Here is an 18,458-nt window from a genome sequence, read left to right on the forward strand (position 1 = left end):
TCTCGTAGCCAACTCCCCGATTCCGAGGAACGAGTTGCGCTTGATTCACTTGCTTATAAATGGATGATGAATGGTCCATTATATAGTGTACCCGATATATTGAGTACCTTTCTACAATGGAATGCACCTACGCAAAGATACGTTTTTTATGCTATGTATGATGCGCTCATTGAAGGTTGGGATGATATAGAGTTGGACCTAACTCCTTGGGGTTTATTGGAGATACAGTAGAAGTTCGATAAGGGACTTATAGTGGGTCCTGATGTTCAGGATGCCATACAGGCACTTGTTGCTTTTAGGACCTTGTATTCTTCCCAGACTATTCCTGAACCTGATCCTGCAGTTAGACAGAAAACGAAGAACTATCCTATGAGAGAAGTTCCTCCGGTATGGAGGGAAGCGGTTCCGCAAGCAGGTGCTAATCCACCTGTCCCTGCTCATTTTCAGCGTGTATGAGTACATGTTCCTTGGAAGAGAGCTGAAGTTTTAGCTCTTAAACAGTCTTTGCCAGACCCTCGTAAAAATCCTGCTGGCTATTATAAAGAGTTGTCCCAGACTGTTGATGCATGTCTTATGAATTTGGCCGATATTGATATGCTAATGGAGAATGTGGTTCCACAAGCATTGTGGGCTCGGATTCATAGAGAGGACCACGATCAAGCTTTAGGTGGTTCTTGGAATGATATAGTTGCTGCGGATGCAGCACATGTGGGTGGTGCTAAGCCAGATGACTTGATAACACAGTTGCCTGGAATAATTATAACTTTAATGAAGACGATGATGCCTGTGTTACGCGTCAATTAGGATAAATTGGCTGCGTGCAAGCAGAAGAAGGATGAGAGTGTCTCCGATTTCTTTACTCAGTTCGAGGAGGCGTTTATTGACACTTGTGGCCAGGACTTGAGTACTGAAGGGGGACAGCGATTATTTGTGGATACATTTGTTTTTAATTTGCTTCCTGAATTATCGCATAAATTAAAAGATTCGGAAAGCTCTTGGGCTGTTTCTTCATCTGCTCAAATATTGGCTACTGCTCAATATTATGAGAATAGGGACAAGGAGGAAAAAGATAAAGCTGAGAAGAAAACTAAGGATTTAAAAACAAAAGTTCTTCTTCAGCAGGCTTATCCTCCTCATTCCGGTTAGCGTCAGTTCCAGCAACCTATTCAGTCTCAGAGGTTGCTGCAGAAACCTGAGCCTTTTGTTCCGCGACCTTTCCTGGGTCCTAATCAGTGCGCCTATTGTAAAGAGGGAGGCCATTTTAAGAATAGTTGTCCGGTTTTATTGCAACTTAATGGTGGATTTAAAGGACCGCGAGGACGTGGTGGTTTTCAATCAGCACCTAGAGGTAGAGGGCGAGGTGCGTTGCCTCAGGGGCAGCGTTCCTTTTCCCCTCAGAACTCTTCAAATTATTTTGATCAGCAGAACACTCAGTCTGCACAGTACTATAATGATGATTATTGTATGGATGGTGAGGTTCAGGATTTTCCTTCTAGCTAGGACAGCCATGGACAAAGAAAGGGAGTCGTATCAGTTCCAGTGGATCAAAATGGGCCTTATGTTGAGGTAGTTGCTTTGGGTGTTGCAGAGCCATTTCTTTTGGATACTGGTGCAATGAGAAGTTCTATGATTCATTCAAAACTCCCTGGGGCACCTTTGTCTGGCTTAACAAACATTTCTGTAGGATTCTCTGGCGCCCCAGTTGCTAACCCAGTTTCTTGTCCTTTGCCTCTTTCGATTGGTCCTTACGATTTGGTAGCTCCACTTATTTTGACGACTAGTTGCGGAGAGAAGTTGTTGGGTTTGGATTTGTTGAAACGTCTTCAATGTTCTACTGCTCCCCTTCTGGTGTGCGTCTTACCTTGGGTCGGAAATTGGTTTCTCCCATATATCTATCGAAGGATAGTTTTCTACCTGAGTTGCAGTCTCTTCCTTCCACACTTTGGGCTACAGGTCCGAATGATGTTGGTTTGTTACAAATTCCTCCTTATGTGGTTACTATAAAGTCTTTTGTCAAATTGCCACGTATTCCACAATACAAGATCTCTAATGATGGTGAGCGAGCCTTGATGGCTATTATCTATGACCTTGTTCAGAAGGGTGTGGTTGAGGAAACAAGAGGTAATGTTTGCAACAGTCCTGCTATCCCTGTTCTTAAACATAGCGATCCTTCTCAACCACCTGTGTATCGTTTTGTGATTCATCTTCGGGAGGTCAACAAGATTGTTGTTCCCCAATTCCCTGTTGTTCCAGATATCACTGCTTTGCTTACTATGATACCCGCCTCGGCGTCATGGTTTTCTGTTATCGATCTGAAGAATGCTTTCTTTAGTATTCCCATTGCTGAGGAAAGCAGAGGTATTTTTGGCTTCTCTCTTGGAGGCCGAAGCTTCCGGTTCAAGCGTGCTCCTAAAGGTTATTGTGAGAGTCCCTCTATCTACAGTCAGGCTTTGAAATCTCAGCTTGATGCATTTCCTTTGCCTTCGGGTGCTACTTTGATACAATATGTTGATGACTTGCTGATTGCTGCTGATTCAGAGGAAATTTGTAAGGATGAGACGGTTTCTTTGTTGCGTCATTTGTCTGATTTACATCTTAAAGTGTCCCCTTCTAAATTGCAATATTGCCGACAAGAGGTTACCTACTTAGGGCATCTCTTGTCGAAGGAGGGAAGACGATTGACCCCAGAACAAATTCAAGCTATTGAACAAATGTTGAGCCAACCACACAGAGGGAGGTACGTGCTTTTCTGGGTATTACTTCATATTGTAGGCAATGGATTCCGAATTTTTCTTTGTTAGCTAAGCCCTTGCTGGCGCTTACGTTGAAAGATACGCCACAACCCCTCCCTTGGACTGATGAATGTCGAAAGAGTTTTTCTGATTTACGTGATGCTTTATGTTCTGCACCTGTGTTAGGTACTCCGGATTACAATAAGCCTTTTACACTCTACATTCACAAAAGAGAAGGTTGTGCATTGTCAGTTTTAACACAACAATTTGGATATAAACAACGGCCATGTGCCTATTTATCGGCTACGTTGGATCCAGTAGCTAAGGCATTGCCTAGTTGTCTCAGAGCTACAGCAGCGGCCGCAATTTCTATTCGACTGTCTGCTGGATTGGTATTGGACAACACTCTTGTTGTTATGGTACCGCATACAGTGGATACTCTATTCAATAGAACTAAGACACAACATTTGACAAGTGCTCGCTTGTCTGGATATGAGCTAACACTTTTGGCTAGTCATATACATATTAAGCGGTGCAATACTCTGAACCCAGCGACATTGTTGCCCATACCAGATGAAAAAGATATTCAGGAACAGCAGGATTGTTTTCTCCAAACAGAGGAGGAGACGAAAGGCAGAATAGATCTGAAAGATACACCACTCGTGGATCCGGATGGGATCCTATGGGTGGATGGATCTTATTTCAAGCTTCCGAATGGAGAGACAACTGCAGCTTATGATGTCACTACTTTGCATACTGTAGTGGAGACAGCACGTATTACACAGAATTCAGCCCAAGCAGCTGAGTTAATTGCTTTAACGAGAGCATGTGTTTTGGCGGAAGGAGGTAGAGTAAATATCTACACCGATAGCCAATATGCTTTTGGTGCAGCTCATAGTTTTGGTCGCTTGTGGAAGGAAAGAGGATTTTTTACTTCACATGGGACTCAAATACAGCATGACCAGTTCATGACTGATCTTCTTGATTCACTTGCTTTGCCTAAACAAATAGCAATAATCAAGTGTAGCGCTCACAAAAAGATTATCGATGATGTGGGTCGTGGGAATGCTTTTGCAGATGAGGTGGTAAAAGAGACAGCAAGAGATGTTACAAGTCGAATGTTTGTTGCGGGCCCTGCAAGATGGATCAGAGAAGGAGGAATGTGTGAGGACACAATGGAAAGTGTGAGAATGATTCAAGAAGAGGCCACTGAGAAAGAGTTAAGTAAGTGGAAAGAAAGTACGGGAATGTTGGACACGACTGGGTGTTGGATGGAGTTGTCAGAGCATCAACGATGGCTGTTACCAGACGCCTATGTACTACCTGTGGTTACTATGGCGCATGGTCCAGCACATATTAGTGCAAAGGGCATTTGTAAAGTTTTGGCCCCAGTATGGCAGAATGAGGAAATTCCGAAATGTGCAGAAAACGTAGTGAAGCATTGCATTGTTTGTCTAATGCATAATCCAGGAAAGGGAACCCCGACTCCAGCAGGTCTTTTTGCTCCCCCTACGTATCCTTTTGAGGTATTGAAAATTGATTTCATTCACATGGATCGTTGCAATAACCTCAAATATGTTCTGGTGGTGGTTTGTGCCTTTTCCAGATGGATAGAGGCCTACCCCCTAAAGGATAATACTGCTCTATCTACTGCTAAAGTTCTTTTGAAGGAGTTTTACCCGAGGTTTGGTCTGCCGCGCATTGTCTGGTCTGACAATGGGAGTGAATTTGTGGTCGAGATCATGCAGAAAGTATGTGCAGGTCTTGGTATCAAACAGAAATTCCATATGGCAAACCACCCTCAGTCAGCGGGATTGGTAGAGTGTTATAATGGCACTCTCAAGCTCAAATTGGCAAAGATTCAGGCGAGCACAGGTCTCGCCTGGCCTGATGCCTTACCATTAGCACTTCTGTCTACAAGAACTACTGTTTATTCCCGCCTAGGTTTAAGTCCGTACGAGGTCATTTTTGGGCGACCAGCAATTGTTTGGGGAGTGCCTCGCCCTAAAAAATACTCCGATATTCCATACTCACTGTTGATTGATTATTTGCATGACCTCACCACTAAATTGCGTGTTCTTGACCAACAGGTTCAAAACGCTTTACCAGAGGCCTCGCAAGACCCAGGTCATTCCATCCAACCTGGCGACTGGGTCTGCATCAAAAACTTTCAGCGAAAGCGGAATCTGGAACCTCGTTGGGGCCCACCACGTCAAGTACTGTCGGTCACAAGGACAGCTGTGAAGGTTTCTGGGAAGAAAAACTGGATCCACGGCGTGCACTGCCAAAAGATACCCCTGCCCTTGCCTTTTGACCAATGGGTTTGAGAGGGTATAGCGGACAACGAAATTGAGATAGTGCCCAGATTTGTACCATTCAGTAGTGCACGCCTGGACCATACGACTTGCGAGAAAGAAGACGACGATGTGTTACAGGAGGCCGTCCCAACACATCTGCGTTTGAACACTGTGAATCCAGACAATTCCCAACAAAACTAGATATAACTTGCGACCAAGAAGGGTTGAGTACAATTGAATTTTTATGATTTTTCTGGTCATACCTTTTTGTTTTAAAAAGACATTTTGTGCATGTATTTTTCTTCCACCATCCATCAAGTTGCAGGGTCGCGGTATGAGTCTTAAGCTGTGACCTGAGTAGTGACCTAGGTTCCACAGGACTTGCAGTGTCATAGGACGGCTAACAACCACAGCTAAGTGATCTGGAAGATTACTGTGAGCAACACCTTTAGAGTAATGGGTGTGGAAGTGGAAGTTAATGATCAGACTGTAAATATGAAACACCGATTTAAGAAACTTATGGTTAGTCCATGCGGGATACCCTATGTGTTTTAATATGCTTAGGTACTCTATTAGCATGTGGAAGCTGGATTGTTTATGTCTTGCAGCCGTTACCTGTTCCTACTTCTGTCCCCGTATCTTTTTCTGTTACTGCCTCCCCACACCAGTTCTATACACTTTTACCACACGGACAGATCCGGACGACCGAATATTTTAACAATTTGTTCATTCAGTTATTGCACCAACATCAGTTAGTAATGAATACCACTGACTGTTGGGTATGTGGGCTCATGCCTCATAATACAGAAAAAGGCATGCCATACTTGGTTTTTCCATTCTCCTATGAAGGTTCCGCCTGGGCATATTTAGCTATGTTTTCTAATCTTTACCAGAATCAGTTGCGATATCCTCCTGGCAGTCCATATGGTGGTGGAGCAGACTTTAGTCATAGTACTTTGATTAAGGGAATTGTGACTATGGCTAAGATTGCTCAAATTAGAAAGATTCCTGTAGATGAAAAGAAAGCATACGACGGATGGAACATAAGACGGTATGTTACCACCCTTAGTGAAAAAGCTAAATTGAGGAGCTCTCCACCAATCTGGACTGTGCCTCACCGAGGTAATTTCTGCTTACAAATTAATGGTCAGGACGTCAAGAATCAGCCAGAAAGGAGTATCTGTTCTTATACCTATGTCTATACACCTCAGATTCCTTCACCGTTAGTGCCATCACAAGGCACATATTTCATCTGTCATGATAGAGCCTATACTTGGCTTCCCACTTATTTCTCGGGAACATGTTATGTGGCTTTTCTTCTTCCTCCAACTTATACTGCTCCTTCAAATCATCACAAACAGAGGCCTGTTAGAGGAGTCTTTGATCAAAAGGACACAGCAGGACAGGAGGCAGCAGACTTCATCAAAGGGCTGCTTCCTTTCTGGGGCCCAACGGCCAATAGCAGAGACATCAGACACTTAGCTCGTGTTGTTGAGGCTACCATAAATGAAACTTCTGGAGCCTTGAGTAAGGTGACAGCTGAGCTTCAGGCGGATCGTCTTATGACTTTACAAAATCGGATAGTTTTAGATATTATCCTTGCAGATAGGGGTGGAGTCTGTAAATTGATCGGGTCTAGCTGCTGTGTTTATATTCCTGATATTGCCCCTACGGTATACCAAGCTATCTCTAAGCTACATACCTTCTCCGAGTCTATACATCGAGACACCGGAGATTGGTCTGTGATGGGATGGTTTTGGGGGCTACTGTCCACATGGGGATGGAAGATATAAACTTTCCTGGGAATGATTTTGGCTATCATCTTCTCTTGTTGCCTTTGTGTGCAGTGTGGACCTGTAATATGTGGCTTGTGTGCCTCTATGTGTGTCCCGAAGCCTGCATCACGAAAAACAGAGAATATTAGAATGATGCTACAGCAACAGTTCGAGGACCTCATGGCCATTGATATCGATTCAGATTGACTTGAATCCATGGTTGATATCCTGAGTAATGGTAAAAGGAGGGTCTGAGGTTCTGCGATTTCAGATTTCGTCCCGTATCTAACCGCCATTTTGTGTCCGGTCGCCATTTTGTGTTGCCCTCACTCAGGCGACATGGCGAACGCGATGCTTTTACTTTTCCAGCTGCTACGTGTATTTTCAGTTAAAAAGTAACTCCATTGTCCTTGTTCATGAAACCCAATGTCAGGGTCTGGCCGAGTTTATTAATCCATGTCTGGCTCGATTGATCCCTGTCTCAGCCAACTATTTACCCTCTCCTATTCTTCCCTTATACTATCTTATCCGACTGGCCTTCGCTATTCTCTCCTTGTATGCTCCTATTACACAACTATCCATTGATGCACACTAGTATGTCCTGCCACCTGCAAAAGGGGATTGTGAACACCATCACTGATTAATTTGTTGGGAGGGGTGACACGCAGGGTCCAAGAAAGAGGCGTATACTAGGATACCTGATAGCTTGTTTTCCAACTTTTCCTATTGGTTCATTTTGCGTGTGCGGGGAGTAGGATATCGTAAATGTGATTAGTATAAGAGATTGTACGCCACGGATTGAAGTGGCAGTCTCCTTAGAATATACACTTTGCATGTACTTCTAGAATAACTGTGCTTAGCTGCAGCTAATAAACCTGGCTTCCACGCTCAACGGACTGTCTCGTGTCTCTGTTAGTAACAAGGCAGGTGAGCCCGGGGATTAAGGCGTGCCCTGCGCCGCCCGGCCCATAAGGCCCGGTTTTCCACAGATACACATAATACATTTTTCTTGTGACATGATAATATTTTAGAACGAAATGCATAATATTTGCAATGCTGAACATTTCATACGAGGTAGAACAACATATTGTACTGTTTTTCTTATGCCAGATCAGTAACATCACATAATGTTTCTAGACATAATAGGGTAGCACAGCTGGAGATTTTTTAACACAATAGGTTCTATAATATAAACTGTGTCTCGACCCCTTAGAGATTAGAGGGGAGAATTCCAGCAGAGGGACAGGTCTTGGAACACCTACGATGCAGACCCCCTAACCACACCTACCATGTATGAGACACCCAGAGATAATTACTGATTAAAAAATATACAATACTTTATTTTACATCGGGCTTATCTAATGCCAGAAAATCTTCAGTTATATTACCTAAACACACTATTCTTATAACCCAGATGCCAAGAACCCAGCGCAACATTTCTCCATATGTTCCTGAGCTGTTCAATGCAACAATCCTACTGGAACCCGATACAATGGAACACGATACACACCACACTGAGTGAGTTGACAGGGCTCATGGATGTTGCAACATTGGAAGTCAGTGCATTAGGCATATTCAAGCGCTGCAAACACCACAAAGTAGAAAAAGATTTGGTTCTCTGGGTCGCTTGCTAGCCAAACGGATAACCGCCATGCACTGAAGGACCCCAGCGGGACCTCTCTGGCCGCTTGGAAGGGAGCGGTTATTAAGTGGGGAGCGTCAGTGGAGGAGGAGCTAAGATATGAGAAAGTCTGTGGCATTCAGAAACACCACATCTCCATGCAGTGAGTGACACGGTTACACACCTTCTAGCATACTGAGCCACATGCGAAACCCCTATAGTTAACACCAAACTCCTTTTAAGCCCATAGGGAAGAATCTTACTAAAGAAGCAAGCAAGGTGATCACCTTATCATGCCTGACATGCAGGGCATGGACATAGGGCAAATATGAGCACTAGGACTCACACCCTACTAATGCACACTCTCTTGAGATCTTATAACTATAAACTAAAACTCTCAGCAATACCCATCTACGTTTAGCAACATACATTTCCTCATACACAGTGTAAACCCAGTTTGTTTCACCTTTAGTTCTTGTAATGATCCCCATTGCAGCACAATGTCTCACACTTATTAAAACCAAGGACAGGCATCAAATACAGCTGTAATGTATACAACAAAGCTACATCCTTTATCATAGTCTGAACGAAGAACAACATATTAGAGTAATATGGCAGACCATAGCAATGTCCACAGCAGAAATGATAATGTATTAAAATGCATGTGTAAACTCTCATATAAAATTCAATTGCTAACGATGTTGTTCATTGGATGTGTGCAATGAAAACCACATAAAAAGAATGTGCAAAAAAATGATGTTCCCAGAGATCACTAATATATCCCTGTGCTCACATAGTGAGGGTAGGCTAAGACAGATATAATAGTTGTCACGTTGGGCTGTTCATAGTGTAAAGTCTGTTAGTAATGTTAATTACTTTTCATAGTTGTATTTGTTTACTAATTGCAGCAAACCTGCTTTAAATTAGACTACAATAGTTTTAATAAATATACTGAAAACGTTATTTGTGTCTTTCTTCTGTTTACTCTGGACATGCATGAGTGAGAACAAAAGGTGATGATCTGTTTCCATAGTTCCCTTGGGGACTAGAGGTTCGTGTTCTAGATTCTCCGTAATCACATGTCCACGTAAGGCACTGTGAGCTAGTCAAATTAGGGCCTACAGGTACTGATTTGGTAGGGAGACTCAGTAACTACATTCTGACTTAATGTTCTCCAAAGGCACTGTTCTGTTTCCAAACAGAATCCCTGCAACACCATTATAAGTAATTCAGTTTCTTAGAATTGTTCTCTCTCTTTATCTCTCTCTCCCTTACTCCTCTCTATGTCTCTCACACACACCCCCACACACACATGCACACAGACTCTCACACATATTGGAGATGCAATGCTTACAGGCCCACACATGATGTACTATATAGAAACCAAGTGTTGGTACTTACACAATGCCTCATGGGTATTTACTAAGGGATCTGGGGAGTCGTGTGTCTGCTCAAGGCAGTGTACCTGTTCCAGGTTCCTCTAAAGCTCCTTAAAATGGTATGAAAAAGACAGTTCCATGTCCTGGACCACCGCAGACAACCCTGCCAACTCCATTACTACAGCAATTCAGGCTGTTTGTGGTTATGTAACCATCAAACGAAGGGAGTGGTGATCATATGAGGAGGCTGGTACTTGATCATGCAATACATTTCTGACATAAAAGCATGTACAACATTCAAAACACAATGGGGCCCCTCGACATATCCTGACTGTAGTCTCCAATTGCAGATTAAGTCTATGGCAACACTCATTCGCAGGAACCCAGTATTTAACTGCCATTGAATTGTTCACACCATCTGCAGGAGACAGCAAAGCAGGTGTTTAGATAGGTGGGATCATGAGAACCTGCCTACTCTAGTTGCATATGCAAATCATTTAGCCAAAACATTTTTTCCTGCAATAGAGAGGACGAAACAGACATGAAGTTATTGTGCAACTTTCACCTTGTTACAAATGCATAGCATCATTCACCTTCAGCAATAATCCTAGGCACTCAAAATGAATGTGGAAATTCTATGCATATTGATTATTCTGAGAGCTTTTGGCATTTGCTATTAAAAGTGTCTCCAGGCCCTGAATTATTATATTTAAAAACTCCAGCACTGAGTACCTCTATGGGTGCATGAGTGTTGTTATTGGTGCATGAGAGGTTGTGTGAGTGCCTGCATGGGTGAGTAAGTGGGTGAGTCATTGGGTGTAAAGGTTAGTGAGTGTGTAAGAGAAGGGCTGTGTAAGTGACTGAGCGTGTGTATTGTAGTGTAGTTCCTATATTCCCAATAGGCTATGCGCATTGGAATAATATATCCTATAGATTTGATGTAGGTCTTAGGTTGACTAGGTCTCTATTGAATATATTAGACTTAATTGTGAGTGCCAGCTAGCTCAGAGGTCACTAGAAACGTTCTCGAATACACTAGAAGGGATTCGTTTCTGACACCCGCATAAACATGACAACTTTGTTTCCCCAAGATTAAAACTGATCTTCGGAGTCGTGGAAACAATAGATAGATATTTTACTCAGTCAATCGTGCATGCTTCATTTCATCAGAGGTGCAGAGAAATAGAGACTGGCATTTTCAATATAAGGGTTTATTGAACAGTCTTCTTTCTCATGCAAGTAAAGTGAACTGCTACAATCGTAATACTGGTTGCAAAGTATAACGCGTACAGTAAGAACAGAATTTTAAAATAATACTGTAAAAGCATTGTATTGTTTCTAAACCATAGATCCATACATACATAAATAAAAAAGACTAAAAAAGTACTCAACTGGTGCTTATAAAATACGCCTACCCCGATGTACGAGGGAAGAAATAAGTGTAGCATTGGTTTAGTTTTCTTTGCCAAGAATCTATCCAAGATTTCTCTTAGGGTTTATTCAGCTCCGTACCTTGGTGTTAAATGAAGGAGGTCTGGTATCTCTGTCTCGGGACTCGATTTCCCAACACCCCGCTAGGAGAGCTTGGAAACACTGGAGCTGTATTCTCAGCGAGAGAAGGACAGCTTCTCAATCAGTGCATCAGCTCGAGGGTCGGCTTCCTTCGGCACTTGCTGTAGCGAGTTGCGTCTTGCAAGTAGATAGTCGAGCTGCTCCGAACCACCGTGAGTTTGCTAGGGCAAGTGTAGGCAAATTTATACCTTGAGGGTGCCTAGTTCGACTTAGAGTCGGACATAATAGCGTCATCAAAGAACCCCAGGGGAATGGTAATTCTTTGAAAACTCCATGATTTCAAGGACAAATCAATATTCAAGCAAGGGGATGTCCCCGGCTGCTGAAGCCGAGTTTTCCAAGAAATCGTTGTGGCTTTTTGGAACTAGTGGAAGTAGCCATGCCTGTATTTAGACTGGATGGGTTATGTCTAAATATGGGTATGATTTCTATGTCTATATAAGGGCAATGGAAATTATACCTATATAAGGGCATGAATCTGTAAATTACACTTGGATTCTAAAATGCTACATAACAGTATGGCTGTGTCATGAGTGAATGGTAGTGTCAGTGGTATATGGGTTAGTAAGCGGATATGTGAAAGGCAGTGTAGGTGAGTATTTGAGTAGATGAATGGCTGATTGTGTGAGTGAAGGATTGGGGTAGTGGCTGTATGGGTTGGTGAGTGTGTGTGTGAGGGGGTATGGGTGAGTGAGTATGTGTTAGTAGCTGTATGAATAAGTTAGTGGGTGTGTGTATAACTATATAGGTGAGTAAATGGTCTTCTGATTGACTCTGTATGTGAGTGAGCAGGTGTGTGAGTAGCTCTGAGTGACTGACAGTGTCTGAGTGGCTGTATGGCTGTATATGTGGATATATAAGTGGCTGTATTAGTGAGTGAGTTGGTGTATGAGTGGCTGTATGGCTATGAGTGGATGTGTGTGTAGACCTATGAATCAGTGAGTGGGTGTATGTACCTGTATGAGAATGATAGTGCAGAAGTTGGAGTGGATGTATGAAAGTTTATATTGGGGTGTGAGCAGGTGCACCAGAGACTGTTAGACTGTTGAAGATAATGTTATCAGTGATATCATCAGCGATCCCATTTGAGAAGTCATCAGTGCTGTCATCCGTAATGTCACTGACCATGTCATAAGTGATGTAATATGTGAGGTGATAAACAGTGCATTACTGGGATGCGAGTTGTGGTTAGCTCAGGTAACTATTACTGCTGAATTTCTCTCATTTTGAATGAGGGAAATGTCAGCCTAATTATAACTTCCCTGTATCCTTTGTTTTTTTTCAGTGAATTTCAAAGGTTTTGTTTATATCCAGTTTTCTAACTATAATGTCCCTGTATCCTTTGGTTTTTTCAGTGAATTTCTAAGGTTTTTTAAATACTCCTTTCTAACTATAACATCCATGTAGCCTTTGTTTTTTCAGTGATTTTCTAAGATTTATTTTAATTCTATTTCTTAATTGGAACCTGCAGGTTTTTTTGAAGTGAGCCTGTAAAACGTTTGTATTTTCTTTCTATAATTGGATATTGTATATTATATTTATATTAAATACCTCTATTTTTCTATTTGGTATGTGTTTATCAGAAAGTGCATTAATATCTGGTTTTATGTTTAACATTTTTTTGAGGCGACATAACATTGTCAAATTTACTGTGGAGAATCTGCGATTAGCAAATAAAGTTAGACATTTTTTAAATAAAGGTTACATCTAAATATTTAGTAAGATATTGTTTTAACTTTTCTTTCTGTGATCAATTTAGGAGAAAACCACCTTTACAATAAATGTTTATATTCTCGACTACCGACGGCGATTCGTTGACATCATTAGACACAAACAGTGCGTTGTTTGTACAAAGTGTAACACATATATATAGACACATTATACAGGATATTTAACATTATAGAACTTTATTTTTGTACTTTTCAAACTCATATTTTTGTACTGTGTTTCCAGAAAACTCATCTTCAAAGACTATTTTCTCTTTTCGCTGTGACGCCAGACATTGTGATGATATCGTAAGCCGCAATCACCATGAATATGTAGCAAAATGGCAAAGCAAATGCAGACATTCAAGCCTACACCATATTCAAAGCATATAACTGCAAATAGGATTATAATGAATGCCCTAAACACATTACTATCTAAACAACTGTATTATAGCATGTGCAACTCCCGTAATATCTCTTTAACACAGTGCATAACTTTTTCAGTGTAATCTATGACTGCATGCATCACTGTATCACTAAGTCTCATTCACTGTATAAGTATTTGAGGGGATCTGTGAGATGGTGCATCAGTCTTTCAATTCTTCTGTATCAGAATGTGTGACTGCCTCGTTACAATCTATGAGTGGGTGCATCAGTGTCACAATGGGTCTGTGATTGGTTGTGTAAGTCTCTCACTCAATCTGTGAGTAGGTGCATGAGTGCCTTTGTACATTTGTAAATAAATATATCACTGTCTGACTGAATCTGTGAGTGGTTACATGAGCGTCTAAGTGGGTGTCTGAGTGGGTGAATTTGTGGGTACATGAGTGTCTGAGTAGGTCTGTGAGTGAGTGGATGAGTCTCTCAGTGGGACTATGACTGGTAGCTTGAGTGTCTGAACCATTCCGTCAGTAGATGCATGAGTCTCTGAGTGTATAATTGACTGAGTGCATGAGCCTGTGAGTGGGTCCACGAGTGGCTGTGTGAGTGATTGTATGTATGTGTGAGTGTCTGAGTGGTCTATGAGTGGATGTATGAGTTTCTGAGTAGATCTGCGAGTGGGTGTATGAATGACTCAATGGATCTGTGAGTGAGAGCATAACTCTGCATGGGTGAGTGAATAGGTGCATACATGAGAGTCTGAGTGGGTCTGTGACAGGAAGGGTGAGAACCTGGGAGGCTCTGTGAGTGGATGGATAAGCCTTGACTCGGTGAGTGAGTGGGTACATGTATATCTGAGTGAATTTGTGATTGGGTGTGTGAGTTTCTGACTGTAAGAGTCAGTAAGTGACTGAGTTCTTTAAGTGTTTAGGAGGGTCTGTGACTGAGTGTGTGAGTGACGGTATGGGTGTGTGAATTGGTATATTAGTGTCTGAGTATATCTGTGAGTGGGTGTATGAGTGTCTCAGTGGGTCTGTGAGGACATACATAAGTGTGTGAGTGGGTCTGTGAGTAGTGCATGAGTCTCATAGTGTGTTTGTAAATGGTTGCCTGACTCTCAGAGTGAGTCTGTGAGTTGGTGCATGAGTGCCCAGGTGGGTCTGGAGTTAGTGCAAGAGTCTCAAAGTGGGTATGAGACTATATACATGAGTCTATGAGTTTGTCTCTAAGGAGATCATTAGGATTGCGGTTAATCCGCATCCTCCTGGCCGGCGGAAGCCACCGCCGGCCCGGAGGATGCGGATTAACCACTGCGGATAGAAGAAAGACCCCCTGCCAGATTAGGATGGCTGGGGGATCTTTTTTCCTTCCGCCGCTTTTCCGCCGCGATCGCCTTCAAACCACGGCGGAAAAGCTCTAACATGGCTGGCGGTGTCTATCAGACACCGCCAGCCATATTAGGATGTTGGCGGTCCTATGCCTTTCCACGGCGGCATTTCCGCTGTGGAAAGGCATACAGACTTTTCTTTGGGGGCCCGTTGCGGGCCCCCAGGGGTGATGGGGGTAGGGGGGGCACATGGGGGGTACCTATGTTACCCCCCTGCCTTTGCGTGCACAAAGCGGTAGGCACCATGCGGTGCCTGCAGCTTCGTGCACGCAAAGGAAAACATGTTTTTTAAACATTGCGGCATGTGCTGCTTCAAGCAGCACCCGCCGCAATGTTAAATATACAGGATGTGACCACCAGGGTGGCAGTCACATCCTAATCAGCACGGAGAGACCGCCGCTGCCCCTTCGGACGGTCCCTCCTCCTCTGGGGTGGGGGACGGACACAGGTCCGTCCGCCATTCTAATAGGCCCCTAAGTATGTATATGAGTCTCTGACTGGGTCTGTACATGGGAGCATCACTCAATGCCCCCCCATATGCCCCGGGGCACTAATAATGCTAATGCGGCCCACGAACCCTGGGGATCACCACCTTCCCGGGCTTCAATCACACCTCACACCTCAATCCACCTCCTAGAGCCATTAGTGGCTCTGGGGACTACCACCCCCCAGGGCCGGCTCCTGCAGTGTCTGTTTGTGCCCACCCTGGGACACTGTTATTTGCTATGGCAGGGTGGGAGCCGTGTGGCTACCGCCCTGTTGTAGCAAACTTGCTTTGGATTTTGGAAGCACCTGCTCTCTCTTCCAAAATCCAAAGTTGATTGCTTTTCCACATGGGAAGCTGCATATCAGCAGCTCCCCATGTGGAAAAGCAATGGCGGCTCCTGCAGGAGGTGGGGAGGCAGCAGGACAGTTGGGGAATTGGGGCTCCCTCTACGGTCCCCAACAGATAGGGCCAGCCCCGGGGGATGGGGTCCCGGGGCCAGAAGTGGCCTGGGAGGAGGTCCCCGTCCACTAAAAAAATACAAAATAATTTTTAAAAAACAAGGAAAGCCTGCCCGGGGATAGGGTCCCAGAGGCTATCAATGACCACAGGAGGCGGCCCACCTTCAAATATTGTAATATTTAAAAAAAATAATGGCCAAGCCATTGGGGTGGGGTCCCCTGGCCAATAGTGTCCCAGGGAAGGGGTGGGGGCATGCAGCTCGCCTTCCCTATATTAAAAAAATAAAATAAAATAAAGAAAAGGAGAATGCCGGCCCAGGGGAATGGGGTCTCCAGGGCCAACATTGGCCTGCGGGGGGGCAAAGCAGCCCCCTCCAAATATATATTTTTTTAAAAGAATGTTGGCCACACCCCAAAGGATGCGGTCCTCGGGCCGAAAAGGGCCTTGGGAAGGGGGCCACTCGGCCCCCTTTCATTTAAAAAGAAATATTTAAAAAATAGGGGTCAGGCCCTGGCGGTTGGGGCCCCAGGGCCCAAAAAATAGGAATAGAAGGGGGGCCACACAGCCCCCATCTAAAAAAAAAAATTAAAATAAGCAGGAATCACACTAAAGGCCTCGCTCCCTCCCAGCAACACTCTGCAAACATGTCATGTGATGCGTTTTAAGTTGGGGAATGAATTCCCCTTCAATCCTGAGGGTCACTGGGGGCCAACTAGCCCACCAGGTACCTCCAGTAAGTGCCACAGGGCTGCGTTGCACAGAGGCCAGGCCCATTTTTACACCACTCTGCAACGCAGCTGTGTGGCGCTTACCGGTTGTACCTGGTGGGCTAGTTGAACCCCAGGGACAGCCACGATTCAAGGGAACCTAATCCCCCAATGTAAAATGCGCCACAGGGTGTGTTTGCACAGTGGTGCAGGGAGGGGGAGGGGCCTGATGTGACAAGTATGTAAACGCACCCTGTGGCGCATTTTAAGTTGGGGGATTAAGTCCCCTTGAATTCTGAGGGTCCCTTGGCGTCAACTAGCCCACAAGGGGCGGGCCTTGGACCACCTCTCTGCAACACAGTCCTGTGGCACTTACTGAAAGTTCTTGGTGAGCTAGTTGGATCCCAGGGACTAAAGCTTTTGGGTTTGTAAAGCATTTAACCATTTTAAAGGTAGCTTTCTGGTCCTGTTTGCCATCTGTTATCTGTTTACAAAAATAATCCTTTTTGCCAGTTTAATTTACAGATGATAGGTTTTGTTGGCCACTCCTAAATGGGCTAGCTCTTCTGAATTGTAGTCTCTTCTCCATTTCTGTTCCAGTTGTTTACAATGGAGAATGTGGTTTGCCAGTGCCTGCATGTTCCAGGAGCTGGAACCTTTGGAACATGTTTTTTTTTTGGCTTGGACTGTGGGAGCTAATTTATTGCTTACCTTAGAATAGGTCTGAATGCTAATGCACTTTTGGGCAGATCTCAATTTGCTATCATCTTGGTCCATTTATGAAACGCTAGTGGAATGGAAGTTCGAGAAATGGGTGGGCTCACACTGGGTGGAAAATACATTTTATTCTTATTCATATTAAACACATTACACAAGAAATAATTAACAAATGAATGTAAAATACCTTATGTAAACTTTCCATAGATGCACTAAAATTAGGGCCTTATTTATGAAGGTCTGCTACATTTTTACACCACCGATGGGTCACTTTTTGTGACCCGGCGACAGCGTTAATAATGAGCGACATTGCCCCATATATACAAAGTAATGCATCGAAGCAGATGTGTCACTTTGCAAACCCCGACCTGAATTATACCTGTGTCAGGTATAATGTATGCAGGGTGGGCTTGTTCCCCCCCTCTTGCTCACCATGGCTGTTGTGCAGTCACTAACCCTCCGACTTGCCATACATGTTTTTTTGTGCTGCTATAGCCCCTTTCACCTGCCCCATGTGCTCAGTTTGCTGACATTGACCCCTCTCACCTTCCCTCTGTTGTCTGTGGATATGCAATTGTATTCTCACTGTTACCCTCCATTGTGTGTTGTGCTTCCATTGTCCATCCCTCCTGCCCTCCATGGGGCCCTTGCTTCTCCTGCCATGCCCCTTACCCAATTCAATTAGATTCAAAGACCTTTATTTGGTTACCATAAAAATAACCATAAAAGTACAGTGCAAATGACAAATGATAAAATCTACTCATACAGATTACTTAAATGCAGTCACATAGTGATAGATTTAGTAAAAACACTTTTTAAAAAGGCAGTGACAGCAGCAATGACATATACTTCATCCAAAAGTTGCAAAGCTAATAGTGCAGGCGACATTGTCTCAGTCCAAGTTGCTGTAGTACTGGGATAATCCATCTCCTTCTTGGGCTGATATAGTATTTACAGAAACAAATTATGTGTATTGTTGACTGTATGGAGACATGGTCACACAGACATTTACATAGATCTTTAGACCAATCATTTAATTCAGGAAAACTTAGAGATCTATATAAAATGTTCAGTCTGAAACATATCAGCAAAAATCTGTCACAGTCCCCCATAATTAAAGACATATGAGGCTGAATGCTGAACGTCAGCAAAGTAAGTTGATGAGCTTGAACCGTTGATTTTTTCATTTCATTTATGGCTCTAGTATCACTCATATAACCAATACAGCTAGCTTTAAA

This window comes from Lissotriton vulgaris, chromosome 5 (genome assembly GCF_964263255.1).
Source record: "Lissotriton vulgaris chromosome 5, aLisVul1.2, whole genome shotgun sequence".
Taxonomy (NCBI): Eukaryota; Metazoa; Chordata; class Amphibia; order Caudata; family Salamandridae; genus Lissotriton; species Lissotriton vulgaris.